Here is a 9,628-nt window from a genome sequence, read left to right as displayed (position 1 = left end):
CTCACTATTTTCTCCTGAATCTTGATCATGAATTTCTATTAGTGCTATGACTGTGCTTGGAGGTATGTCCTCAGGAACTTTTCTGGACATTGAGGATATAAAAATCTCAGGAGCATTGTCATTTTCATCTGTAACTTGTATTACTAGATTTGAATGAGCGACTAAGTCTCCCCCATCCTTTGCTTGAACAGATATTTCATAATATGTTGCTTCTTCAAAGTCTATTTCACCTTTAGTTTTAATTTCTCCAGTTTTAGAATTAATACTAAACTTATACAGAGCATTTTCTGGCATACTACTAAATGAATACGAGATGTCTGCATTTGTTCCTTCATCTTTATCAGTTGCATTGACACAAAACACAGTTGAATTGATTGGAACATTTTCTTTTATGGCAATTTTATACATCTTGATTAAATACAGGAAAATTATCATTGGCATCAGTAATTAGAATTTGAATTAGAACAGTCCCAGTATGAATTGGACTCCCTCCATCAAAGGCAGTTAAAGTTAATTCATGCATATTTTGTGCCTCATGATCCAAGGGTTTTTCTAACACAAGTTCTGGTATTTTATTTCCATCAGTGCTCTTCCTCTCACCCAGTACAAAATGCTGATTATGCCTACATCTGAATCGTGTGCATTTTGCAAAGTAAAGTGTGCTCCTGGTACAACAGATTCACTGATTTTTACCTCAATTGCTGTGTGAGAAAATGTTGGTGCATTATCATTGATATCTTTAATTTCAACCTTAACATGAAACCTTAACATGAAAAATTTTCATAGGTTGCTCAACTAATTCTTCAAAACTTAAAAAACATGTAGCTGTTGCTCCACATAATGCTTCTCTATCTATCCTGTCTTTAACATATAAATTCCCATTTTCTAAATTTACAGCAAAATATTTCTCTGAGATACGAGATATAATGCGAAAATTTCTAAGTGAGAGATCTTTAACATTTAATCCAAGGTCTTTTGCAATGTCTCCTGTTGTAGAACCCTTTCTAGTTTCCTCAAAAATTGAATAATTGAGCTGGCAGGACACTGAATTACAGAAGCAGATATATAAGAAGGAAAATATTACTTGCCATCTTATTCCCATGTATGTCTGTGTTTGCTGAGATTTTGCTGTCCAATTACAGCTTCTTTTCATGTTAATAGTGTAATCCATTAAGAAAAAAATTGTGAAATTCCAAAGCTTGATCCTTCTGTCAAAAAAGATAGTAAGAAAGCAGAAAATTGCTGTGTTCCTTCTTTCAGATACTGCACTGTGGATTTATATTGGCAGTCAGTGGATCTCCATTTCCAGCTACTTCACCTTGTAGGTGAACAGCGGCGCTTTGAGGTGCAAATAAGGAACTGCAGTAAAACTTATATTTTCCAGCAGTTAAAAAAATGTTTAATGCTGTATTTTAGTTTAGTGATATAAATACTATATTTATACTATTACACATTATAAAAAAAGCTATAGAAGTTTTTTTTTTAATCTGAAGAAATTTATAAACTATTTTTCCATAACAATTAAAAAATATAAAACAGGCAAACCCAAGTTATATTGTATTAAAGTAACACCCTAATATTATATTAATATATATTATATTTAATATTATATTAAAGTAACACCCTAATATAATACAATAGTATTTAATACAATATTAAAGGTAAAACAGAACTATGGTAATTAAAAAGACATATTTGTCTACAGTAAGGTGGAAAAAATAGACAGGAATAGTATACAAAATAGCTTATTTTTTTTAAAAAAAATAAAAATAACTAGAACATGATAATGCATGGCAATAGTATACTAATATTGTTATTCTTAAAAACTATAAAAGCAGATCAATTAAAATTTAGTGCCAAATAATCAAAACTGAAAAACCACATCAACACTCAGAGGTTCTCGGGGAATTATCTAAAAAAAAGGAGCTGTTCCTGGGAGAAAGTAATTAAACTGGAAAGACAAACTACCCTAGGGAGAGCAAATTTAGCAGAGTCCACTTTAAAAATGAAATACTGCAGGCAATACAAATCAGATCACCCTGCTTTTAGCATATAGTACCTTAGAGCCAACTATATTTTTATATTTATGTGTTTTCCTATCACGGTAAAAGGTGTTTTGCATATTTTCAAACAATTTCACCACTTTTAAGTTTGCAAAAAAAAAACAAGATCTGGACAGGGAAAATGTTTAAAGAATATGCCTGGCATGGAGGAGAAATGTTAGCTATACCCATGGAACAACCCTGTTCATCCTAATACCACAGATGGTTACAAGTATTGGACCAGCTGCTGGAAAAATAATCCTGTGCACGTGAAGACCGTGGAAACTGCTTGTTCCACCCAATGATAGTACATAAATGTGAATGTCCACAGCACAGCATGACTAGCATGATTCAGTGACACTAGTCATGAAACGTTGCTGTTTTTTTTGTCAATACATTTTTATATTACTGGTGCTGTGGACATTCACATTTATGGAATACCAGGGATGGGGAACTCATTTTACAATAAGGAAAACAATAAACTTTTTTTATTTCATATTATAAATACAAATTTCACAGAGTTTTTTGCATATGCAGGGTAGGTTTATTAGGATTGCTACTGTGAGCCTTTTTTCCCTACTTTATTTCAATACAATTTTTAATTTTTCAATAAAATTTGATTTTTGCAAAATAATTTTGCTAACATTTTTAATGCTAATAAACCATACATCTTATTTATTCAATGTATATGATTTTTAAATTATGATTTTATGTGTGACTCCTATTATAATATATGTATGCCCTTTACAAACCAGGTAATACCCCTTTCTAAGACAAGCTGTTCAAGGTAAAAAAAAAAAACAGCTTGTAGAGAAATAAGACATGGGCTTCATAGATATCTTAGAGAACCTCACAAGCACAGAGAGAGTTAGATAATCTGGTCCTTAGTGATTCATCAATCTTTATTAAAAACAGAATACACCATTCTAGAATTAGCTCTGAATTTAACATAATTTAGAAAAAGATCTGTAGCAGTAGTCAAAAAAATGCTTGTTTTTATATAAATTGTTATTCCAAGGCCTGCAAGTAATTAATAAAAGTTACACTGAAAAGCTTATAGATTACATTTTAGGGAGAGACAAAACAGTTTAATACACTATGCAAATATTGCAAGCTGTAGCCATTTAACACTTAAGTCATTTATCAAACTGAAGAAGGACATGGTTCTCATACAGGAACATGTCCGTACATGTTTGTGGGGAGCAAGACAGTATACCCACTTGAAGTTAAGATTGCACAAGTAATCACTTGAGCAGTCCCGCCCCCACGCTGTCATGTGGCAAGGCTGAAGCAGTTTTTTGTAACATATATAAAGTTCTCTTAATGACCTGACTATGTTCTGCCTATCCATTTAAAGCTGGTTAGATGGTATTGAGCTAATACTAATCAGGAACTGAAAATTTACATTAAAAATAAAAAAACACATTTATTAATTATGGTTTAATTTAGGCAGTTAGCATTTACAATAAAACTTAAAACTAAATGCAATAATTATTAATATATGAAGGAAGGCACATTGATATCTATAAAGCTAAGCTTTTAACTCAAAATCATTCTGATATTTAGTCCTTTTCTTTAAAAAAAATTCAAAAGAAGAGTTTGCCAGCTTGGATGGTTCTGTGGACTACATTGCATTTAAACCAATTCTTTTTGAAAGCTATTGTGTAGAGCAGAAAAGAGGGAGATGTTTGTAATTGGAAATTTTAACCATATTGAGCTATACAGAAGAATATTTTTCCAAAAACTTTTTTTTTAGATCAAGTTTTTATTATATTCTCCATAAATATAACATTCTGTTAAAGAACCCTTCTGCAGAGCAGATTCATCTAGAACATAAACATTGCCATGCATTTCAACAATGGGAAAACATTCTTACTTAGAAACACTAACCATATGATCTCCAAGTACCAACTTTTAGGGCCCTATAAAAAAATGCAATGAAACCTAAAACAAAAAAATGCATTATCTTTTATCTTTTCATCATAAAAATTCTAGTGATAGCAACATTAAAAATAATAGTCAAATCAACCGCCAATGACAAAACACTCTGATTGGCCACATAAAGGTATAAAAGAACTTGCTCACCTAACCATATACTAGTCTTGAGAAAGGCCCTATTAGTGGGCCGAAACGCGTTGGCAATATATGGTGAGTTACATTCCTTTCACTTGTCAAGTATTTTAACAGTATTATGCTATGTTACTGTTTTTTGTCCACAGGTTTTGAGGATTTTCCACTTCTATTTTTGTATTTCATAATTTATTGATTGGATCTATAACTGAGGAACATTTAATTTTTTTTATTTTTTTTATTTTTTTATGTGACCACACACCACCCCCTTATCGACACCTCACTAGTTTGTGTACACACTAGTTGTTTTTATTATTTTTTGGATCAATTTTTTATTTTTTATTTTCCATTTTCAATTTTCCAACTTTTTCACTTCGATTTTTTCACTTTGATGTTCTTCACCTTCACTCTGCACCTACACTATGGATAACAGATGAGGAGAACTGTCACAGCATCAGAACAACTAACTATTTGACATTATTTTATACCACGTTGATATTGTATGTTTTTTAACTAACGGTTTCTCATACACCCATTTTTATGTCATTTATGATCACTCCTTTCACTGATCGTTTGACTAATTGATTTCGGAGCATATACTGTCAGTGATAGCACGCTATATATTTATCTGTAATAATCATATATTTTGTAACTTGTTTTTATCTGTTTTAATTGTAATCATGGATCTATGCATATCTATGTAAACCTAATTAAATTTTATCAACTATAATTTGTACCCATACATTATAGTGCCATATTTACTTTCTATGGTCCATGTTAACTAGCCTTTATCATTTTAACAAATTTTTGTCTTAGACCTTGCCTTTTGCTAGGCGCTCCTTTCTAGCCCTCCTGCTAATAGTCAAATCAACACCATGGACGAGATTTATGAAGTTGTGTGATGCAGCAATAAAGATCTTTGGTACAGGCTCGCATGGGCAAGTCTGCAGACGATACTTAAGAAGCAGTGCTCTGATACTATACGCCACCTCTGAGTTGTCAGTTTGCAATCACCCTGGACAAGTCTAACAGGGGTGATTGACAACCCCTGCTTGCTCCTGATTGACTGCACATGAGCAGGGGAGGCATTGCACATTTAGCGTATTGCTCCCCGCTGGCCACGATGCCAGAAGGACAGGTTTATGGGAGAGAACATTGTCCATCCTGCCCTTACTAAATCTCGGCCCATATATGGAGATAAGACTGATTTGGTAAATAGGTGGGGAAAAAAATAAAAAATATTTTAACAAAAAGTACCCTTTTATGTTAAAGGCATGATCTTTATTCAAAATCCATTTATGTCAATCCCACTTATACCTTATATATTCACTATTTTTCTAATTTAACTTTTTGTATATTTTTTTTTTTTTGCAAAAGGGCATGCACATACCCTAGTACAGTTTCTTATTAGTTGAATTAACAGCCAAGTACAGCTCACATACTTTAAAACAACAGGGAGTTAATCAGCCAATGTCATGCTGATAAAAGCCAAACCTAGGCTGATGCCTACAGTTTATAATGTAAAATACAAGACTATTTACAAAGATGTTGCAATGTAACTAACTAAAACTTGTTAAAAGCCGAACTTATATTGCAAGTGCGATAACCTATCCCCAATAGAAGTCAATGGAGCAAAAATACCCTAATGTCACACAAATATTCTCAAGTGCGCTAACCCGACATGAAAATATTAATATTTTACATTCCGATGTTCTTCACATAGAAGAAAATGTTCTAATTATTCATAAAAACACATTTCTATATATGTCTGATGATTTTTTGCAAATATTTATATATATATATATATATATATATATATATATATATATATAATTATTAAATTAAATACATGTATAGATATATACCTATATATATATAAGGATATATTTTCTTAAAAAAAAACTTTTACAGTAAATATATAGTTAAAACCTTTATTAAACATGAATATTGCATAAATATGTTTTTACATGTTTTCATTTTCATCTTTTTAACTGCAAAGGGCTCCAATACAGAGATATACACACACATATATATACGCCCTGAGGAAGCCCCAATGACGCTTGATTCACGTGGGGGGTGAAACGGCCGTTGGCGTGGAACGTCACTCTGCACAGCTGTGAACCAGGCCTCAATTTGTTGCTCGATGCAAGTTGCAAACACAGCTTTGGAACCATGCAGGTTGTAAATACAGCTCTGGAACCGCAATAAGAAGCAGGCTTTGTACCCGGACCAAGTTACTTTACGAGGACATAACGAAGAAGGATCTCACTACCCAGAAGTCACGTGTTAAGTATCTTTGGACTGTTGAGTCTATCCTGTTAAATGGAATACATCCTTTGGGAATCAAAGTAACAGAATGAACACTATTTGCAACAGTTTCAATATATGTTGCAATGAAATATAAGTAATTCTCTATAATTAGGGTGCAAATGTCCATTTTTTGCCTGCTTGATACAAATGATGAAAACGGTTCATATTTGCTGTGATTACACAAGTAGTATTTTTTAAACATAGATCCCCAAATGCTTTACCATGGTAGCTGGAACCTTTTTTACTACATTGGTGCTACCCTCTGGTAGGGGTGTTGTTTATTAATACGAATGTGTAAATAAGTTTAACATGTCATTTTTTTTTTTTTTTTTTTTTTTTTTAAGCATTTAAAATTGTTTTCTTTATTTGCGAGGGATTGTACGCCATTATATATATATATATTGTGTATATATAATCCACAAGTATCTACGCTCACAACCTTAGAAGTCAACTACCAGGGTGTCAGATCAGTGGCAATCCATAATAAATCGTAATAGCAGGTCCACACTCATTGGATTTTGAAGACAATAATTTATTAAAGTGTACACACACATACACCCTTAAAGTGGGCCTGATGCTCAAATATTCTTCTGCCTGGAGAGAAACCGCAGCGCAGACCCCACAGGGGCTAAACTCACCGAACGCTCACAGAAAAAGAGCGGAACTCTCTAGCACTGCAAGATCTCTCTTATTTCTGTATGTGAAGGAGAGATAAGCCCAGTGCAGTAGAGCACTGCATGATGTGAGAGTTTTGTTATGCTTACACTTTGTGCTTTGTATTTTATATTACTTTACACTTCAGATTGGGTCCTTTTCGTATTATTACATTCAAGCTTTGCACTTTGTATTTTGTATTTTAATATGTTTAAATTTAGATTTAGATTAGATCCAGCAGTGATTTTACAAATTCTGATTATGTTTTTAAAGTTTCCGTGTTATTTTAACAAATTAGGATCATACTCTGTATACTTCTGCGTATATTTTACAACTTACATTGCAATTGGTATTTTCTCTATTGTAAAATAAAACACAGCTTCAGGAGGTTTTAAGGACAGAGGAGTTTCCTGGGCTGAACAGGGGAGTTCCCAGCGTATGTCTGAAGCTCTCTCACAAGTCTTGTGAAATGCTGTAAGCATTTTAATCAAGCTGGTCTCAATGATTTTTTTCGCCAGCTGTATGCAGGATGAAGTTTGTTCAGAATTCACAATACACTTATTTAACTGACAGAAAAGTAATATATACTAAACTATAGGTAAAAGCAAGTTAAATTGCAGTGAAAACATTTTAAGTTTAATTTGTAATTGATGCAAACTGAGCCTTTTAAAATCATCCCCAGTTATCTAGTGTCCTTCTCTTTCCCCTGTGAAATTTTGTATCCCAAAGAGCTTCATTAATTTCTATAGAAGGTATCTCTAATCTCTCTGGGACTTTCAGGCTCCGCTCTCCTTCCTATAGAATCCAGTGAGTTCAGCCCCCGGGAAGTCCGCACAACAATCTCCCTCCAAACTAGAGATCATTTTTTTTTTTTTTTTTAAATTTTTATTTTATTGAGGTTAAAATAGCATAAATACAACAGTCTCATCAACAGGGTACATTCCACAACATACGTTATACTGACATGACATGGCATTTTGGGCACCTCAGTTTTTAAATCTTATAGGTTCGCTTAGTCCTCAGGCAGACAGGGCCAATCAAGGGCCCACAAATTGAATAAAGTGGTTGAGGACATGTCAATGAAGATAATAGTGAAATTTGCAGTTTCAGTGTGAGTCAGATAAATACAGATTATGGAATGAACATACTATACCAGAACAGTGAAGTATAAGAGGGCACCAATGTAGCTCTACAGATCAACAGTTATTACAGGTGACATGCAAAACAATCCACAGTTATTTTCTAAATCCAAATAAACCATTAACACTGAGCAGTTAAAGGAGCATACATATTGCTAAAACTATTATCATATGAACACTTCAGAGACACAGGAAATCGTGAATGAACTTGAGTTTCCTGTATTGGAACCCCGAGAGCCATGCTACAGAAATGCAGGGAAAGACTGGAGCATAGCTCTACAGGTAGGACAGAGACTACTATACTCTGTCAAAAAGTTATGCGGAGGGAAGGTTACGGCCCTAACCGCATAAGAAGTGTGGGGGGGGGGGGGCGGAGGTTAGGTTGGGAATAGCATAGCCTCCAGCTAACAATTGTCATATCTAACAGGGCAAACAACCCCAAAGTGAACCTAGAAATGCGAAACACATAGAAGGCTATATAAGTTTTAGTGTCTGCGGAGATGATTGCTTCAAGCCTATGCGGAGGCTATGCTATAGCTAATATAGTCTAGCTGCTTTGAGGAACATAGAATACTAATGTAACAACTTAACATTATTTGAAACTGAACACAAAGGTAAGGGGGAAGAAACTCACAATCTGTGTGATAGAGGTCAAAGCAACCTACCAAAAGGTCATCTTAACTGAGTAATATATTTATAGCTCAGGATAGTAAATAGAACAGTTAATATGTACGACCTGGAAGTCACTGAGTCTAGTTCTCCTGACTGGAATAAAGAGTAACCTATGTAAATTTTATTCACTATGAGTAGTGAAAGACTAATCTTTTAATTAATTATATCTTATATTCATAAAGTAGGTTGATGTCATACTTAGTTACAAAGCTGTAGGACCAGTCAATACAGTTCACAGATACTCCCTAAATAAGGGCTAGGGGCTATTAGTGGTCCCTCTGCATTAATGTATACGCTGTGGTGCTAGTCCCAAAGAAACTATGTGCTTATCTAGATGAGGGCTCCCAGACCAATGTATGCCGCTAAATAGGGAGATATCAGTAATATTAACTAAACATAGCATAGTCACTCTAAGCTAACTCACAGGAAACTACCTACACCAAGGTTTATCATGCATGATAGAGTTTCGCAGTAACCAGTAAGGTTGTATAAATATGTAAAACAATCTAAGGTCTAACAAGGCTATAATATCCATTAAGCAGGTGCTACAAGCCTATGTGGGAGCTGTGCATTATAGAACATGGGTAAACTTAGTCCCAAAATCAACATATTCTCATACAGTGTTCATCTTGAATATAGAGTCCCTAGACCCCGTACTAAATTACAGGCAGTAGTGCACTTAAGCAAACAGGTTGGTGTTATATGCGCTGTGATCCCCCTGCTTGTATTAAAAAACAAATT

This window comes from Bombina bombina, chromosome 6, assembly GCF_027579735.1.
Source record: "Bombina bombina isolate aBomBom1 chromosome 6, aBomBom1.pri, whole genome shotgun sequence".
Lineage (NCBI taxonomy): Eukaryota > Metazoa > Chordata > Amphibia > Anura > Bombinatoridae > Bombina > Bombina bombina.
The sequence above is the reverse complement of the archived record's forward strand: the minus strand, read 5'-3'. Positions refer to the sequence as shown.